At 46.7% G+C, this 18,488-nt stretch overlaps 1 protein-coding gene across 1 annotated transcript in view; it reads right to left on the minus strand.

Moving 5' to 3' along the window:
• SCML4 (Scm polycomb group protein like 4) overlaps window positions 1–17,661 on the minus strand; it is a 64,915-nt gene extending 47,254 nt beyond the window's left edge. The window contains exon 1 of the mRNA XM_038132610.1: window positions 17,545–17,661. The gene's annotated coding sequence lies outside the window, so the exon portion shown is untranslated. The remainder of the gene's footprint in view (window positions 1–17,544) is intronic.
• Between the last annotated feature and the right edge of the window lie 827 nt (window positions 17,662–18,488).

The raw sequence follows: 18,488 nt of genomic DNA on the forward strand, positions 1-18,488 counted from the left end.
TAGGAATTTTTGCTAATAAAAGCATAGAGTCAATATTCTCTGCATGTCTGTATGTGATTGCCTAATGACCTCTCACGGTGAACACCCATTTCACCATTGCTCAAAGAAAGGTCAGGATAATTTTTATCTGTGGCAAAAAAGTTCTTTTACAGTGATTTGCAAACCACTTCTCTTTTCTTGCCTGTTGCTTTGGGGATTGAAATGAGAAGCTACTTCTCTGAGAGACTCTTTTGCTCATTTTGACCCCAGGAAGAGTATTTCTACATAGAACTCTTGAGACTGTCAAGCCAACAGGGTATAAGTAGACAGGCCTATTTTCCCAAAGCAATCATTCAAGAACAAACCCAAACACAAATACCTGTGCTAGCTGTGGGAACCAAAAATGGGATTCATCCCACCTAATTTCAAACCCCAGTTTATCTCCACCTCATTATAGTTACCTCTGGTCATTTTAATGTGATTCCCTGCGTCACATCTGCCAAAATATCTCACACACTTCAGGTCAGCTAAGTGTGTGAGATATTTCCGTCTAAGGTGGCACTAGATGACTATTTTAGACAACAAGACTTAGATTAAGACACCTAAGTGCCTACATTCAAACACTTGGACTCAGGTGTCTCCATGGGTGCTGGATGTCTGATTCCCATGGTGTCAGGACAGATGTGACCAGTATGGTTGAAGGTGTGGGGATGTGTCCAGATATAAATGGTTGAAGTTGTCCAGATATAAATGTAGTTTGTGGTGGCTTCAGTGGGTCTAGGTTCCACTGATCAGGTCCAGTTTGTCCCTTCCTTGTGACATCTGTATTTAGGTGTCTTAAACCAAAATTTTTCTCGTTTCTGAAAGTTAGGTTTGACTTATCTATTTTATACCCAACACTAGGGTGAAGTTTTTCATGTCCTATGTGTACCTGCTTCTTCTGATTATAAAATTAGTCCATAAAAACTCAAACTTATGTCTAGATATCTACAACGCCTTTGTGAATCCTGCACTTGGTTGCTCATGCCTATGTGCAGTGGCCAGTTCTGTGTTGTCCTATGTTCCTGGTTAATAGTACCTTACATTGCAGAGGAAAGAATTTCCTTTTTGAAAGTGAAAACACAGGCTTCCTGGGTAAGAAAGATGAGATTCCTGGGCTTATTTCAGCCTCCTTGTCAGGTTCCAAGTTAGGAACTTACTATCCTTTGAGTGTCTCACTTCTCCCACATGTCCCACAGAGTCCCTTCCAGGGGCCAGAAGACAACCAGACACACAAAGCAGCTGTCCTGGGACAAGGCCAGCTGATGGCAGGATCCAGGCTCCTCACACCCTCATCGCCCATTCCCAACCACTGCCACATGTTGTTTCTCAAGGAAAAGTGAGCAAAATACTTCAGTACCTCTCATTTGAATAAATTTATATGTTTTCCCCCATAGTTCGTCGAGAGGTTTGTTTTTGCCAGCTATTTTATGGTTTAGACATTTTTCAGAAGCAGTTTAGAAAAGCTGAAGAAAATGCAAACACATTTTCTTCTTGAAGGCACTCCTAAGAAGATTGATCCTGAGGTTTTCAAAGAGGTATTTGTGAGTTTTCCCGACATGGAGCAGTGCTACAGTGAAGAGTGTACACAGATACAAGAGGGATAAATGTGTTTATGTTCAGGACTGCAAAAACATGGATTTCCAATGAGCTGTAGTCTCTTGTTGGAAGTGGTAGCCCCGTATCATCATCTCCTTGCAGCACAGAAGAAATTTAACTCTCTTTGACAGAAGTGAAAGTAGTTGCAGCATCCAAAACAACATTCAGTGGCATCTATCACTGCATAGACTTCGTGTACCTTGTCCTGAAGCCACTGTGTCAGCCAGGGACATTGTGGGAGATGACAGTTTTCCTTCAGTGACATCACTTTGTACTGAGATATTCATGGCAAAAAGTTGGTTCATTTATTTAATTTACTTTCCTGCAGAGTAAGACTTCATGTATTCACAGACTCATGCTCTCCTTCACTCCTCATATGACTTTTGTTGCTTTGTTTCAAACAGACCTGATGGAGCACAAGAGCAAGGGGTGCAAAGGCTTACAAGTGTAGTGGAAATGTGTGAAAGACAGAGATGTGATCGGTTGTGCTCTTACAAGACAATGAGAGCAGAATACACAATATAAAAGTTTGATGCTGGGAAAAAAATCTTGTGAGACCTGACACTCTCTCAGGCACCAGAATCAGGCAGTAAGAGGTCACCAATGTCACCAGTCTATAGAAAACCAAGCCCCCTTGTCTCCTCTGTCTCCTCTGCTTAGGAAACTACCTGAGGCGGTTCCTATAAATGCTGTGATTGACTCTGTGCCTGCCCCATGGGAGCTGAAGGAGGTGCAGCAGCCAGTCTGGGCATGGGTGGCACTCTGCTGGCTGGCTTTCACATCTTGGAAAATGGCACATTTCTTTTTGCAGGTGGTTTCAGGCCTTTACACCTGCATGTCTCCAGCCTGTGCTGAAGGTTACCCTGCAATAGCAATTGTATAGCGCCTCATTCAATAATTTGCCAGAGGATTCAAATCAAACAGAGTTAAAGTAAGGAAACACCCTTTTACACTTGCAAACGTGTCTCAGTGCAGCAGAAAACCATCAACGTGTCTGCCACAGGTGCTTTGCTGGCTCAAGAGTGGCAGAAGGGCTTGTTCTTCAGGTGCTGAGAGCAGGTCCTGGTATTTTCAGTGGCTGCATTGGGGTGGGAAAGGACTGGGCAGCATGCAAGCAGTGTCTGTGCTGTATCCTGCCCTCTTCTCCCTCCCACCATCTGGTTGCCTTCATGAAGATACAGGGAGCTGGTAGAAAAAAACCCACAGGATTCTTCAAAATTCAGACAAAAATTGTTGATGGTGTCTGCACCTTTTGTTGTTACTAAGAGCAAAAGAAAGGGAAAATGGTTCCCAGTGCCTTCTTAGAGCCTGATTATTTTTTTTAAGCTAAATTCATCAGCGGTGACATTGCTGTCCTTGAGGAGGTGTTCTTTTGAAGGATAGCACCCTGGTGACAGCAGGTAGAGCAGTAGCTGCATGCCCCTTCTCACTCAGGTTTGCTTAATGAGGCAGAAGAACCTGAAAACCCTGGCGAGAATGGGACCCCCAGGAGAAGCCGAGGCCAGCCTCGCCTCCTGATCTCACCTTTCTTCATTTCGCCTGACGTTTTTGTTGCACATGTGCAGCCTGTAGCAGGGAGTTGGGGGAATGAAACTTTATGGAGAGTGAGTGAGTGAGTACAGGCAGAGCACCAAAGGAAAGATATGGAAAATGGATGAGCGAGGCCATGTGAGTGGCAAGGGTCACTCTGCAGAGGTGGTGAAGGCAAACGTGCACATAGAAGGGACAAAGCAAAGGCAATTCCTTCCTTCCCTCTCTATCTGTGGAGCTAGTGGCCCCACTTCTGATATTGCAGGGAAGCAAGAAGAAACACAGCAGACTTGGTGTTCAGCCTTGGTGAGCTGCAGGTGTGGGTGGGGTTCCACTTGCAGATCTTTGCCTCAGACTCTGGTTTACCATTTGCAAAACTAAGTCCCAGAAAAACAACTTGGATCCCTCCCCTCACTGTCCTGAGACCTCCTGCCTCAGCTTCTGTGTATGCATAGGTGCCATTTTGTTTTGCTAAAAAGACCCTCTTAAAATCCCCTGTCCTGAAATCCTGGGGGTGGTAAAATGGGCTGCTGGGGGATCTGTCCAGGAGCTGTGCAAAACTCCCTCTGGGATCTTGGAGAGGCAGGATGGAGAGCTAAGGCCAAAGGCTGAGTATTTTAAGTTTGGTATTTATTATACAAGTAGTTGCTCCTGCAGACTTCCAAGCTCTGCTTGCCAGGCCTTCCTATCAGGCTTCCTCTACTTCATTTCCTCACCTCCCCTGCCTGATCTGAGCATCCTCCTCTTGGTGCTGACAGGCTGCAAAGTCTCCAAAGGAGATAGGTGCTCTCCCCCACTGCCTCTACAGCCATTATACTCCTGTTTAGGTGGCTCATGAGACCCTGCATCCTTCCCCAGCATCCCTCTGGATGTAGGGATGTGTAATGAAGGGCTGCTCCCTTTCCAGGCTGCAATCAGCCTCCAGCTCTTCTCTGCCACCCTGCCTTTGACCATCTGAAGTCTGGGACTGAGTGAATTTTCCAGTGAATGGGAGGACTGTAACACAGGGCACATCATGCCTCTCTCCCTGACCTACCAGGTGTGATTTCCAACACCAAGATCCTCGAGTTTCAGTTTCCCCAAGTCTAACCCCAAGTGCTGGAGATGCAAAGATGCCCAGTACGTCTGACAGCCTGACATTAATTAATTAATTAATTCCTTATATGGCACTGCAGCTGTGATTCTGAACCAGCAATTTAATTTAAACCAGCCTGATCCCTGAAATCATCTGTAATTAACAGAAAGAATCCCTAGAACAGAAACTGGAGTCAAGTTGAAAAACTCCCTGTCTTCCCCAGATTCAGATTAATAAGAAATATAAGCAAACTTTATCTGGTAGAAGAGAAAATTGTCATGATGGGCAGCTTGAGGTGGTCTGGATGTTTTGTGTTGGTATTTATTGCCTCCTGTGCTACTCTCAGTGTTTCATTATGGCTTACACACTGCCATCCTGAGTTACCTTGCCAAGTACATTTCTAATACAGAGACAGCCCCTGTCCTGAGTACAGTTGCCATAATTCCCCATTGTCAGCTCCTTTCTTGAGCTCATAATATGGGATAAGATCTCCATTTTCCCTTCCTTTCCAGATTATGCCTACTATGTGAAATCGCCGGGGCTAATGTGCCTGTTTTGGGAAAAAGATGTGGAACTCTCCCCTCTTTCCCACTGAAATACGCTCTGCAGGCAGTCCACTGCTTCTCCCATTGCCCACAAATGCTATCCCAGCAGCATGGTTGGCAGCCCTGGGGTGCTGCCATGCCCAGCCCTGCTGCTCCTGCAGCAGCCCATGTGCTGCCTCCCATTCTGCCACCAGTAACAGCCAGCCCCCGACTCTGGGAGAGTTTCTCGTGCATACCAGAGCTGATGTGCCCACCACAGATATCTGTCCCAAGAAATAAATTAGCCCCCCAAATGTGAAGAACTGATATTACAAAAGTCAGTAGGGAAATATCTTTTTTTGAACAGAGGGCAGAAATTTCACACATTTCTCACATAAAGTTAACTTTATTCCTCAGGGGTCTGATGTACTTTTATATTACATTTTGAGAAATAATACTTATAAAAGATTCATCATTTTCTGGCATAAACTGGAGTAGCTCTTATGTTTCTGTCTTTAGAGATTTCAGGGACCATGGATTCTGAAGATGCTGAAAGCTTCCACTTCCACGCATGAGACATACATTTATATTCAAACCACATTTTAACATTTTAATTGGACGGCATGAATAAAATGATATTAACTTAATAATTAAGTTCAGGAATAAGAAAAGCATGTGCATTACTAACTAGAGCCTGCTGTGTTAACCTGGACTGTTTGAGAAGCGGATGGTCTGCCCAGTGCTACTGCTTCCCACTCCAGCAGAAAAGATCTGGTGCCTCAGCGATCGCTTGGCAGGCTGGCAGAGGGTAGTGGGGAAGTTTCAGACCATCAGCTGTGATTGTTTTGCTGGCACACTTCTTTTGGGAAGGTGAGTTCTGGCCACTCACAGGCTTGCTGTCTGCCTGGACACTGGATCTGTCCTTGGGGGAGGCTGCAGGTGGCTCTCAAAGTGCAGATTAGATGCATCTGGAATAAAAGCATCCTGGGAAACTGCAAAATATTCCAGACCTAAGACTGAACCATGGGAATATCATGCAGCAAGTTTGCAAGGAGCAGCTCACTGTGACTGGGGAGCAAAGCTTTGCTAACTGGGGCTGACTGTTAAAGGGCAAGCACTCTAAAGTTCACCCCTGTTTGCCTATATCTGTAATTCATTTTTTAAATAAATATATAACCTTGACTTTTCAGAACTGTTTTGATCCATTTCCTTCTCCAACTAACCACCATTTTATGTTTTCTCAATAATTTTTACATTGTGTTTGGCAACAACCCTGTTTTCATCACCTAGAAACTCAATATTCAGAGCAAAACCTCTCCAGCTGGCTCGTGTGTCACAGCCTGCATACCTTTGGCAATAGAATCTGCAAAATTCTACTGATTAAATGTCTGCTTTCACTGCTATTTAAAAAAAAACACACCCCAGATGAAAGGTCCCTCTGAATGAATTCTCAGTTGGTTTGTGCTTGCAAGGGCCTGTCAGTAGAAGGCACCCTTCCAAACCTGGCCCGAGGGCAACTAGCAGATATTTTCAGACATTTTATGGAACCAGAGTTTGGCCCCTGTGTAATCTGACAGTGGCTGGTGAGAGCAAACACAGAGCATTAGCAGAAGGCATAAGTGCTCTTGCAGTACAGCTTAAACCTCTGCAACCGGGCTCTGTGGGACCAGAGAGGAACTTGCGTTGCATACTCAGTCCCTGCACACAGAGATTTTTTTCCCCACCACGTGTTGAATTGTTTACTGGTGCTCAAGGTGTCACTGTTTTCATATTTTCTGTGTCTGTATCGCTGAATTGGCAAGAGATTTCTAGAATGGCAATGTCTTCCATTCCTGGCTACACTTCTTCTAACTAACTGGGACAACAACTCAGGTAGCAAAGACAACTGCTCACATTTCCATGGAGATACCAGGGGCTGCCAAGGAAGAAATGCCTTCATGCACAGGCTGAGGCACACAGCAGCCTGAGGCTGACAGCAGCCACCCAGGGCAGCATATTCTGATGGACCACAGAGGTTTCTGTGCTCAGTGGCAGCAGGGGCTCTGGGAGCTGTTCAGTGTCTGAGGGCTGTCCCACTGTGTGGATCACCAGAGGAGCAACACACAGAATTATTGGTGGCACTTCCTTTCCCTCAGGGAGACCTCCCTCCATCACCTGCCAAGCACAGTGGGCACTTGGTGAGAAGGGCTCAGGGTGCCTGCACAAGCCCTGGCCAGAAGGGTGGACTGTCCTGCTCCCCCATCACCTGAATCCCCTTAATCAAAAGCCTTCATAAAGCCCCTCCATGCCCCAGGCACACTGCTTTGCTGCAAAGGAATTTTAAATTTGTTCGATAAAACATTTCAGCTTCGAACCTCTTTCTTCTGCCAGTGAGAAAGCACAAATGAGTATGAGACAAAATATCTGCAGGTCATAGTCCATTCTGCCTGCCCCTCTGTAGGGGACGGTCACAGTGGATGGAGGTAAGTCATCCTTTTTTATTGTTTGTGTGTGTGACCACATCACTTATGAACAGATTATAAGCTCTTTGTGGCAGTGTTTGAGACAATTAGTATGTATCTCTTCATGAAATCTCTGTGATATTGCAAAGGAAATGAAAAGGCAGATTGAAAAGCTTCTTGTGTCTCTCTTGAAAATCCAAACCAGTCTCGAATTGTGGATCATCTGTGTTTCAGATGCCCACAGCAGAGCAGGCAAAGTGGCCCACTGCAAACTCTTCCCTCTGCACCTTAAAGTTCAAAATCAGATTTACTCTCTTGTGATGTAATTCACACAGGATCCAATGCAATCAATGTCATCATCTCCCAAAATCTTTGTCAGAAGCCATTTTCTCTATTCACAGTTAATCCTATTTTCCTTGAAAGTTTCTCTTCTCCCTTATCAGGAGGCTGTGGCATGGTGCCATCCATAGCACAGGATGACTAAAGCCTCCTGAGTACCTGGAAGAATTTTAGACTTTATTTGTTTAATTTTCCTCCCGCTTTCCTCTAATTTTACATTCCCTTATGGAATCTCCTGGCCTCCCCAGCCCATCTTTTGTCTTCTGATGCTTAAAGGCACCTGCGTTAACCAACCTGAGCAGCCCTCCCTAGCAATCACAGGCAGCACGACCAGCGTGTCAGGCTTTTCACTGTCCCAAAATTAGCATAAGAAACTGGCATATGGACTGTGACTGTAGGCAAATGTGACCTTTTCAGAGGCTGACTTTATTTATTTATTCTGCTGCCATTTATTTCTGTGTTAAAAAACAAATAAACAGAAAAGTCAGGGGTGTAGTGCACTGTCTCCTGGACCTACTAACAATAAATAATTACAATACCTCTGACTAGCAACACTTCATGGAACAGTAATTAAGATTGCAGTCACAGCCTGGGACACAGGCTGAGTACGCAGCAAGACCATCGTTAGCATTTCCAGTTCCTCTGCACTTTCATTTAGCTGGTAAAGGGCCCGACACGAGTGCCCCCGTGGTTGTACACATTTCTGCATGCTGGCACTGATGGGAGAAATAACTGAGTGGCACACACGGCCCTGTTTGCCATTGGACCTGTACATCACATGTTTCTATAATCTCACATCATTTCAGGGAAAACCAGCTTGTGTGAGGTCATAAAGCACACAGATGGGCATGCATGGCAATTTTTTCCTGCTCTGGAAAGCTCTCTCCCTCTCTGGCCTCAGGGACCATTTCCCTTGGCGCAGCCTCCCACAGGATTTGCTGTCAGCTGCACTCTTCGAGTCAGGCTCTGAGTCCCCCCCGAGCGCACCTGAGAGGGGCTGGAGCCTCACTTCTTTCTTCTCCGAGCTCCCTGCCTGCTCTGGAGCTTTCACCCGGGCAGGAGGATGGGCTTCTGTGTGCTCATCACCCCTTCCCGTATGTCCCTCTGCATGAGACCTCTGTATCTGCAGAGCTAGATATTAATGAGTTTGAGAGAACACACCAGCTTCCAAATTAATTAGAATAAATCACCCACCAGAAGTCTCAATCAGTCCTGCTCTCCCCATTTCAGAGGGGAGGCTGCTCCTGCATGCCTACCTCCACATCACATATCCCAACCTCCCTTCATTTTCTCCTCGTCGTATGGCAGCCTACTGCCTACCCAGGTAAATAAACACTACAGCATAGAATCACAGGAACATTTAGGTTGGAAAAGACCTCAGAGCTCATCGAGTCCAATTACTAACCCAGCACTGCCAAGTCCACCACTAAACATCAGCCCTTCCCTGGACAGACCCTCTTGCTCCATGTCTCCTAAGCTCATGGAGAGACAAAAGCCCTGGCACGAGGTTAATGGTAGCTCGCCTGAGCAGATCTTTCTTCCTGACAAAGACAGATCCCTGAGTTTCTTTGCCATCTCAGCATCAGTCCCTGCTGTCGGCAGAGGCTGCCACCACTAAGCATGTAAAAATCAGGTGTAAAGAAAAGAAACAAATCATGATTTGTGCAATATTGTCTCCCAGTTCAATAATCTTGTTTAATTAGAAATCAGAGGTAACATCCATGGCAGGTAAATTTAATATATTGAAGTCTGACGGAATTTCACTATCTCTAATAATCTAGTTAAGAAAAATGTCCCTAAAGTTGCAGGTTTCTCCCAGGTGTCTCTCCCCATACCACACAGCTCCATTCCAAACTAACTGGGACAGGCCACCAGCACATTTTTGTGTCTGCTGCAGGGTGCCCTGACACACCCGAGCTCATGAGTGCAGGTGTAGAAGGAACACAAACCCGTGGTCACACAGGGTCAGGGGCAGGCTGAAACAGCAACACTGTCCCATCAGCCTTATCACTTGATTCTTTTTCATTCCAGAGTAAATTTGCCCTCATCTAGTCAGCTGTGAATAAGAGAAGAGCTACATTTTCTGCTTTTTTAGCATCACCCAAGAAGCCCATGTTCTGAGAGGCAAGGATACTTGCACAGGCTTAACTTCAGTGACCTGATGCCACTACAGCAATCCCAAGAGGAACACAACATGTTTACGTGTGTCCAAAGGTTTTTGAGCTGAGCTGAGGGCACAGCAGGACTTGCATCTCCCAGGCACACTGCTGACTTTCAGACATACGGAAAAGGTGGAAAAAAAGCCACGCAGAGGGGGAACAACAGCAGTTTTTTTCCCAGAGCACACCCTGCCTGTGCCCGCAGCCTCTGCATTGAAGCAGGACCAGTCCAGCAGCCCTGAGGTCTCCAAGCAGGCAGCAGCAAAGCTCCCAGTGTGCAGGGGACATCCGTTTTTGTGGAAATGGAGACAAACTACACCACACGTGGTGGGTAGAGCCCACCATGGGCTCTAGGTGGGTAGAGCCCAGCCATGCTGCTCACTGACCTACATGAAAGGGACTTCCCAGGTGAGTGAGTGAAGGCAGGAGAGCCAAGTTTGACAAAACCAGAAGGGTCACTGCAGCCCCTCCTGAAAGGTAGCAGCATTGGGGCACACAGCAGAGCCTTTGGTTGGGAAAAGGGGAGCACTCCCAGCCACCCTGGGAGCTTAAGGGACAGAGGAACCCATCTTCTCCTAGCTCTTGTCTTCCACTGAGCTGCCCTCACTCCCATGTGAAATACTGGTTCAGCCAGGACTTAACCCCGAAAAACTTTCCTCCTCTGTGTCCCATTGAAGCCTGGGGGACTGCAACCACCACCAAATGAGTGCCAGCTCAGAGGTGACACAACAACCTACACAACAAGCGTCATCCGTCATCCTCTCTTCCCACATTTTAAGGAAAACTACTCATATATCAGCACCAGAGCGGTGTTTTAGATCGCTAAGCATCCTCTTGAATAACTAAACAGCAGTGAGTAATATGTATTTACATACATTATGGTCTATTCCCCCAGTGGAAGGCGATTTGTGCAGATAACTTCCATTAATGTTAAAGGGAGTCATTCACATAAATCCTCGGCACATTAACGGCCCATGAGCCTCCTCTGTGTAGCAGCTCGTGTTGCTGCATTTAGCGAGCGCGATAGAAGCGTGGCCAACTTAATATGCAAATAAATTCAAGTATTTACTGAGCCATAAGAGATAGTTACCAGGCACATCTCGTTCATCGTTTACAGGGAAATAGATGGAGGTTGCCAGATGAAATCGGGAGATAAATGCTACAAACATTTTTTTTAAGGCAACAGGGTACTGAGTCTCCACATATACATAAATAAAGAGTTTCTTGAATACATCCCCTCTTCTATTTGTTTTTACTCTGTGAGTGTCTTTACTACACATCTGCACTAAAGCACCATTTGTTGCATTGTTGCCTGACAGTGGCACAGGAGTCCCTTCTGTCCCTCAGGGATAGAGGAAGGCCATGCACCATCCCTGCTCACTCCCTCACCACCTCCTGCAGCTTCACAAGCTGCAGGAAAGGAACATTCTCACCTTGAAAAGATGGGCCACCCGCTACAACTCCCTTTTTCCCAGAACCCTTCCTTTACTGGCACCTGGTGCAGGAAAGAAAGGTGACTTTTTTGTGCCATTTCTTCTCACAGATGCTCCCTTGAGAATCTGCATTGGGCATATGCAAAATGAGAGCCCTCACTAGGTCTGTACTTTACTGAGGCAGTAAACAGACATCTTCTGTGGGAAACAGATCTTAAAAATGCATCAGACACAGTATTACTGAAGTCCTCCTTCAGTTCCCTCTGCATGGTTTTTAAGACACCATGCCAAATGCATGTGTCTTCCACAAGATATTTCTTCCTAAGGGTAAAGAATGAAGTAACACTGACTCACTTCATTCTTTCTGATGGAGAACAAGAGGAAATTCTCTATCTCTATTGCCCAGTTCAATAGGAAAGTTACCGTGCACATGCGAGCTCATGGAAATATGCAGATACATATATTAAAAGGCCTTATATACCATTAGACTCCACAGCATCTGCTGGGCTGAAATCCTCCTGATGCTGTGAGGTTTTTCATAGGAGTCACCAACAAACCCCTGAAGTGATCCTGGAATCCCTGTGCTGGCTCTGGGCTGGTGTGTCTGCCTAAGCTTTAGAGCACAGCATTCTGTGTGGGCAGGCATTTCCCTGCAGAGCCAGAGCCAGGCACAGTGGCACCTCAGCTCAAAACCAAAAATTATAGCAGAGACAAAAGAAAGCCTCACAATATCTCAGGTTCTTTAATATGGAACCCCTATTTGTAATGTTGCCCTTTGGATTTGTCCTTAGCTAAAATCCCAGAGCTCTCTTTTGCCCTGTTCAGTGCCTGTCTCTCCTTTCAAGATCTCTTCTGAGTACCATCTCTGGCCAGGTTTGAAGACCTCTCCCAAACCTTTACTTCTTCCTTCAGTCATGTTTCTCTCCCCAGAGTGTCCACAGGTCTCAATGGCTGCAAACCACCAACATGTACTTTGGAAATCCCATCATTTTACACTGATCCTGTAAAACAGATGTTCCACCAGGAAGCAACTTGTGCCCCCTTGCTGCCTCCCCAGAAGACCCTCCTCCAGAAGACAGCTGCTTGCGAGGTGCAGTGCAGATCTCATGGCTCAGGTTTGTCCATTCTGCCCCAAATTCAGGCTGCTCTGTGGGGCCAGGGAGCAGCAGGTACCCAAGAGATGACTTTGGCAAGGGGATCCGAGGTGGCAATAGGACACCCAGCAAACAAGACCATTGGTGATCCCTCATTCCCACCTTTCCTTTCTCTTGCCTTGACAGACTGAGTGTTAGAGTGACACATTCCCTCTGACTGTATAGAGTGCCTAAACACTCACTGGAGCCTCTCAGGATGACAACTACCATAATTCTCAATAAATCTCCCTGTGGTGCACGACAAGGTCTTGGATTAAAAACCTACCTGTCCATGGTGTCTTTCCTGGCAGGCAGGCAGGAAGAAATCATTGGGGGCCAATCAATGCTGCTTGCAGGCTTTCAGGCCAATAAGGACTTATCCTGCATTTTGGGGACATGGTGGTTTACGTGTGACTCACAGTTAGCTCTTTCATTGAAAGCCCAGGTGTGTGACACCTGCAGGGAGATGAGTTGAAACAAGAAAACATCTCATACCTTCCCTGCACCTCCCGCCAAGTAAAACACGATGCATCTTGTGGTACCTCCCTCACACCGTTGACACACAAGTGGAAGCATGGAGAGACGGAGGCAAGCCTCATGAGAAGATATTTACCCAACAGAGAGGCAGGGCAGCTCTGAGAGACTCACCCCTCAGCAAAAGGCAGCATGGGCTCACGTGCTGCTCGTGTCCAAGGAGCGCCGCAGAGAAACACAGCTGGTTTTTCAGACTACTGGAGATCACAGGGGATGCCACAAGGAATCGCCTATCGCTGCACATGCCCTGGCATTAACCTCCTGTAGCTGTCCCTGAGAAAGCAAGGCTTGCACAGGTGCCAGCAGAAGCCCAGCAACTGAGCAGCTGCTACTCCCTGGCACTATGTGCTGAGGTGGGAGCAGTGCACAGAGCCAGACACTGCTGCAGGTGCAGCACCAGTTCCAGCCACCAAGGAAAGTGTATCTCTACCAGCATGTGTCTGGGGTAGAGCTGCAGGTGGCCTTAGCCAGCTGCCCATCTCCCGAGCCATGACCCTGGAGCTGCAGCATGGTGGCAGGAAGGCAGGCAGTGCCTGTGTGCCAGGGCAGGGTTAAAAGAGGGGTGAGACCTTGGGCCTCCCCCTCCCTGTGCCAAGGGCAGCCCCTTCCCTGCTGCTCCAGCTGCAGCAGAGCTGTGAGGGCACCCAGCATTTGGGTGTGGGGCAGGTGGGGAGGGGACCCTCTGTGAGGAGCAGGGTAACCACGGCACTCGGAGCAATTTGGGGCACAGCTCTGAATTCTCCAGTTCAATCACACCTGTCACAAATAAAGAAAATGCCAACCAATACTCCTGGGAGCCCCGTGTATAAAAATCCTCACAGCAACGAGGGCAACAGCTGGGCCCTGCAAAAGCTTTTGTCAGCCTGACATTTCGAATGCCGAGCACACCGGCAGCAGCGCACATGCCAGGGCAGAGGAGCAGGAAACCCAACGCATATTCCTGGCTGCCCTGCCAGCTGATGTTGCAAAGGAAACCCCCATCCTTTGTGCCTCACACCCAAAGTGAGCAGAGTAACAAACTTTCATGGGGGAAAGGAGAAGGCCAGCATTTATAGCACCATTTCTTGTGTATGATGAGAATCACCCCTAAAGATGAGGGCAGTATCAACTGCAGGGCTACAGCAAATTGTTCAGTTCAGGAGGAATTATTCATCCTTCAGTGGAATATAATTACACATCCTGACTCTCTCTGGGCAATCCTTTATTCAAGCCAAATGTACACTATTTCCTAAAGGGAACAGTCAATCTTAATGAATGACTTGCAGGTTCATAATCTTTAATAAGACTTTATTAAAAAATAACATGAGAAGTTTAAAAGTTTAATAAATTTTGACTCCACCTTCACTGCACATTGCCTTTTCTTTTGTTAATTTCTTCATTCTCATCAATAGAAGAACTTGGTGCAAAGATGCTAACTTAGATTATAAATTCTTTTCAATTTTATTCGTCAATAGCAAATTAGCCAGTAGCTTTAGTGCACCAATATATCACGATTGTGTTCAGCAGAGCAGTGTGTAATCTCCTGACACACAATTCTGAATCAAGTTTCTTTTCTAATATACAGCAAAATAAAGAGAAAATTTTCCTTCCTTTTTACAGGAAACCAATTCCTCATGAGGCAACTTGTTATGACAGAATTAATACATGTAATTAATTCTTCCCTCCAAGGTGAGCCTGGAATATTTTTCTTTGCATAAGTAAAGCAATTATTGTTCACTCTCACTGTGGAGAGCCATCACCTGTTAAACACTGTAGCTGCTCTTAATGGTCAGCTGGAAAACTCAGCTGGGAGTGTTTTATATAAATAAAGCTGACTCCTCCTTTGCACCATTTTAAACCTGTACAGAAAGAAGTAGGGTAGGATTTTAGCATATTGGGGTATATTTTCCCATTGTTACTTTTTTTTTTTTTTTTAAAGACACCACGTGGCCATCAAGTATAGTTTATGAAAGTGAACTAAAACCCCCTGAAGAAAACAGGGCTTTGCTGACTTAGTGTTACTAAATATAAACATTAAATTTCTTTCAATTTTCAGCAGAAATCATTGCTGTCTTGCTCTCATCAACTATTTCCTGAAGGTCTTCCTTACCCCAAAATGTGCTTTTATCCCTTTTATTTGCTTCCCAGGTGTGTGTGGGTTCCCAGCCATTTGCAGGGGGAGAGCATGCCTCTGCCTTCAGCTGGAAGTACCCTGGGTGTTTCCAAAATAGTGCTAGGAATATGGGCTAGCCTTAGTGATGTGAATTCAGTTCACTGCAGGGGGGGAGCCCACAGAGAAGTGGGGATGCTGGGCAATTTGAATCACAGAATATCCTGAAATGGAATATCCTGAGTTGGAAGGGACCCACAGGATCACTGAAGTCCAGCTTCTATGATTAAACTTAAATGAGCTAAATTATCCCATATTTTACTATTGGGTTTGAGCTGGCCAACCAGAGCTGGGTGCTGGGGAAGTCCAAGGATGCTGACAGGCTCCAGTATGGCCAGGCATGAGGAGGATGGATGCATCCCCACTGAAGCAAACCCGTGTCCCAGCAGAGAGGCCTTTGCCCAAGTGCCTCCCTGTAGCAGGGCTGGCTGGGGGAGGGGGCAGCAGCCCAGCTGGCAGGGCTTGCCTGTCTCCTGTCACCAGGAGGGGAGTGGACAACTGTCCCACACCCCACTTCCTCATTCACCCCACAATCTGACCTCTCTTGCTTTTTTTCCTTTTCTTTAATATTACCTAAATTTGAGGGAGGGAAAGATGTTGGGGAGACATCTGGGTAAGGTCACATCTCAGGCTACTGAACCTCCAGTACCACAATCAGGTGCTATATCGTGTTTCTCTTTAAAAAAAAAAAAAAAAAGAAAACCCACCTGTTTAACAAAACCCCAAATCTTTGTGTCATGCATGGAACTAAGGGAATGGCTGAGGGAAAGCATCCTATTGCAATTTCTTCTTTCTAGGTCCCATAGCCACCGTCAAGCACCTGTGCAGTCATGTCTCAACCCTGCAGGTGAGAAACCTCATGGCAAGTCACTGAACGCCCAAGAAAGAAAATCGCCGCTTTCTACCCACCCTTTCCCACAAAACACAAGGAAGTATTTGACTTAAACATTTCCAAGAGACAGAATAACAGAAACATCAGAATTATTCCACTCACCAACAAACCGTTTCTCAAGGTATACCTTCTGCAGTGTTCTGATTTAATTCAGCACATGTACTTTTCCTGTTGGTAGATTTTTTTTTCCCAGTCCCTCTTTCACACTCAATCACTGAAAACCATGCCCCTAGCAGTCTTTCTAATCTAAAGAGCAGGTGCATCAGCTAACTAACTTTTATGATGGGGCAGAGGGGCTCTGCCTGACCGGGAAAATCAGTGCAACGCCTGAATTAAAATACAAAGTCACCTGCAGCCAGAGAGAACTGGGAGGCACCTCATCTAAACAAAATTACAAAACCTGAACTTGCATATCTCCAAGCCATGTCCTCAGCTGGTGTCAGATGAGGCTGGAGCCAGGGAACTTATGCTGATTTACGCCAGAGGTTGATTGAACCTGGTGGGCAGAGCTGCACCGGGGGCCGGCAGCACGGTGGGGTGGAGGGTGCCGTAAGTACTTCTGCAGCACAAAGACACTCTTTAGATTCAAGCCCGGCTCCCACAAAAAACAGCATCCCTTTCTTCGCTTTACTTCTCCCATTGTGCCTTTATGCAATTGGAAAAGCCCTTGGTCTGTCCTTGAGAAAAACGTCTTCAGAAGCCTCTTTGAAACAAACCCAGGATTAAACGGCAATCCCCCTCCAAGCAGAGCATTCAAGCAACTTTCCCTCCGCAGCTCACCGGGTTAACTTTATTCCTGCCACAAGCCCCGCATGCACCAAACCCAAAAGCAACTTCCTTCTGCCGGCCCGCTGCTGTCAGACGAGCCCCGGGCAAAGCAGCCAGCCCCCACAGCCCTTCAGCGGCGATGGAAAGGTGGAATTACTCACTGAACCACGCCGGGCTTCACCCTCGGGCGGCAGCGGGGGCTGCAGGGTTAGGGAGGGACCGGCGGGGCCAGCCGGGTGCCCGCAGGCATCGCATCCCCGCGCTCCATCCTCCCGCAAAGTTAGCTTTAAAACACCTGAAGAGGCAGACACCGACAACTCCGCTCAAGTGTGCTCCTCAGTGCCTCTCGGAAGCTAGAAGCCTGTTGGTCTCGAAGGAAAAACCCAGCCTGCAAACAGGATTGCTCCCTCCAGGTTTCTGTTAGACGTAAAAATTCAACTTAACAGCTGGTTGGAAGATATGAGGAGATTATAATTAAAATCATTGCTCTATGAACTATACCGAAACCCCAGAACACGTGACATATTTACTGTCTGCTACATATATTGCAATGTAAGTTGCTTTTAAAATGGAAGAGACATTTACCTTGGCAGCAAAAAAAAAGACCACTTAGATTCAGGTTTGGAAAAGCCCAAAGCCACGCTGCATGCAGTCAGAAGTCTTCACTAAGTACAAGTCTTGACTAACTCACACACACCCCCACACAGACACAGCACACGCTGGCAGCACTGGGTGATCTCTGCTTCTCTCCCCACAGGAACTGCTCCCAGGGCTCTGGAAGGATGTGCTTTGGGGAAGAGAGTCTGCAGCTGAGGAGCTGCAAACTTAACACATACACACACACAGAACAAGAACTGCTCTGACAAGGCTCAGTGACAAACACTAAGAAAACAAGAAGAAGAAGAGGAAGAGGAAGAAGAAGAAGTAGAAGAAGCATGCTTTCCTCTTACCTATTGCTTAGACTAAGACACTGAGCAGGGTCTTTAGAGAGCCTGGGCATCGGGACCCAAAGGACAGAGGACTTTCAGCACAGTCACAAGGACCCAGCAAAAGCCATCTTCTCTCTGTCTTTTAGCACAGTGTAAGTCTCCAGCAGCTCAGCTCTCCAGCTGCAAACATCTCATTAGACTAATGCATTCAGCACAGGCAGAAAACTCAATTTACCATAGCTACAGCAATGAATTTCCATTACGATGACAGCTTCAACCACATCATGTCCGGATAAGCAGCCAACCACTGCCTTTTAAAGAACACACGCATTTTACACACAGAAAACGAGGCCTGCGTGGCGGGTTTCCTTTCCTTTTGCCACTAGATTGAGAAGGAAAATTGTCATTTCTTTTTATTTTGGAAACTCTGCAACCTGAAAGGTACAGACATTTGGACTCTTCCTGCCCCCTCTCCCCCCCCTCAAACCAGCACTGTCTTTTGCAATACGGTGCGTTGGGCTGCAGTGGGAAGAAGGGGTGTTTGCAACATTTCTGGTCTCACTACCCCTCCTCTGTTGCCATGGAAACCGGACTGTAGCATCAGCCCTTTGTCCCACTCCTGCAGCAGCCTGGCCTGATGCTGAGCTTACGTGATGTGCCACGGATGGGAAGGACCAGCCACTTCGGTTCTGATCATTTACACGGAAACTGGGGGAATGGCGCCTGGCATCTTTCTGCCAGCAATGCTGAGGGTGTGTGTACAGTGTTGCTCACACACACACACACACATGCACCTCTACACAAGCTCACAAAGGAGAATCTTACAGGTATGGCGAGGCTATGATATCCATGATATACAGAAATGGCAAAACTAGTTATGGCTGCCACGCCGTGCTGCTGGGGCAGAATGCAGGACTGGCTTTTCATTGAATTTCCAGTCACTCATCACAGAAAGTGCCAGTTCT

This window comes from Motacilla alba, chromosome 3 (genome assembly GCF_015832195.1).
Source record: "Motacilla alba alba isolate MOTALB_02 chromosome 3, Motacilla_alba_V1.0_pri, whole genome shotgun sequence".
Taxonomy (NCBI): Eukaryota; Metazoa; Chordata; class Aves; order Passeriformes; family Motacillidae; genus Motacilla; species Motacilla alba.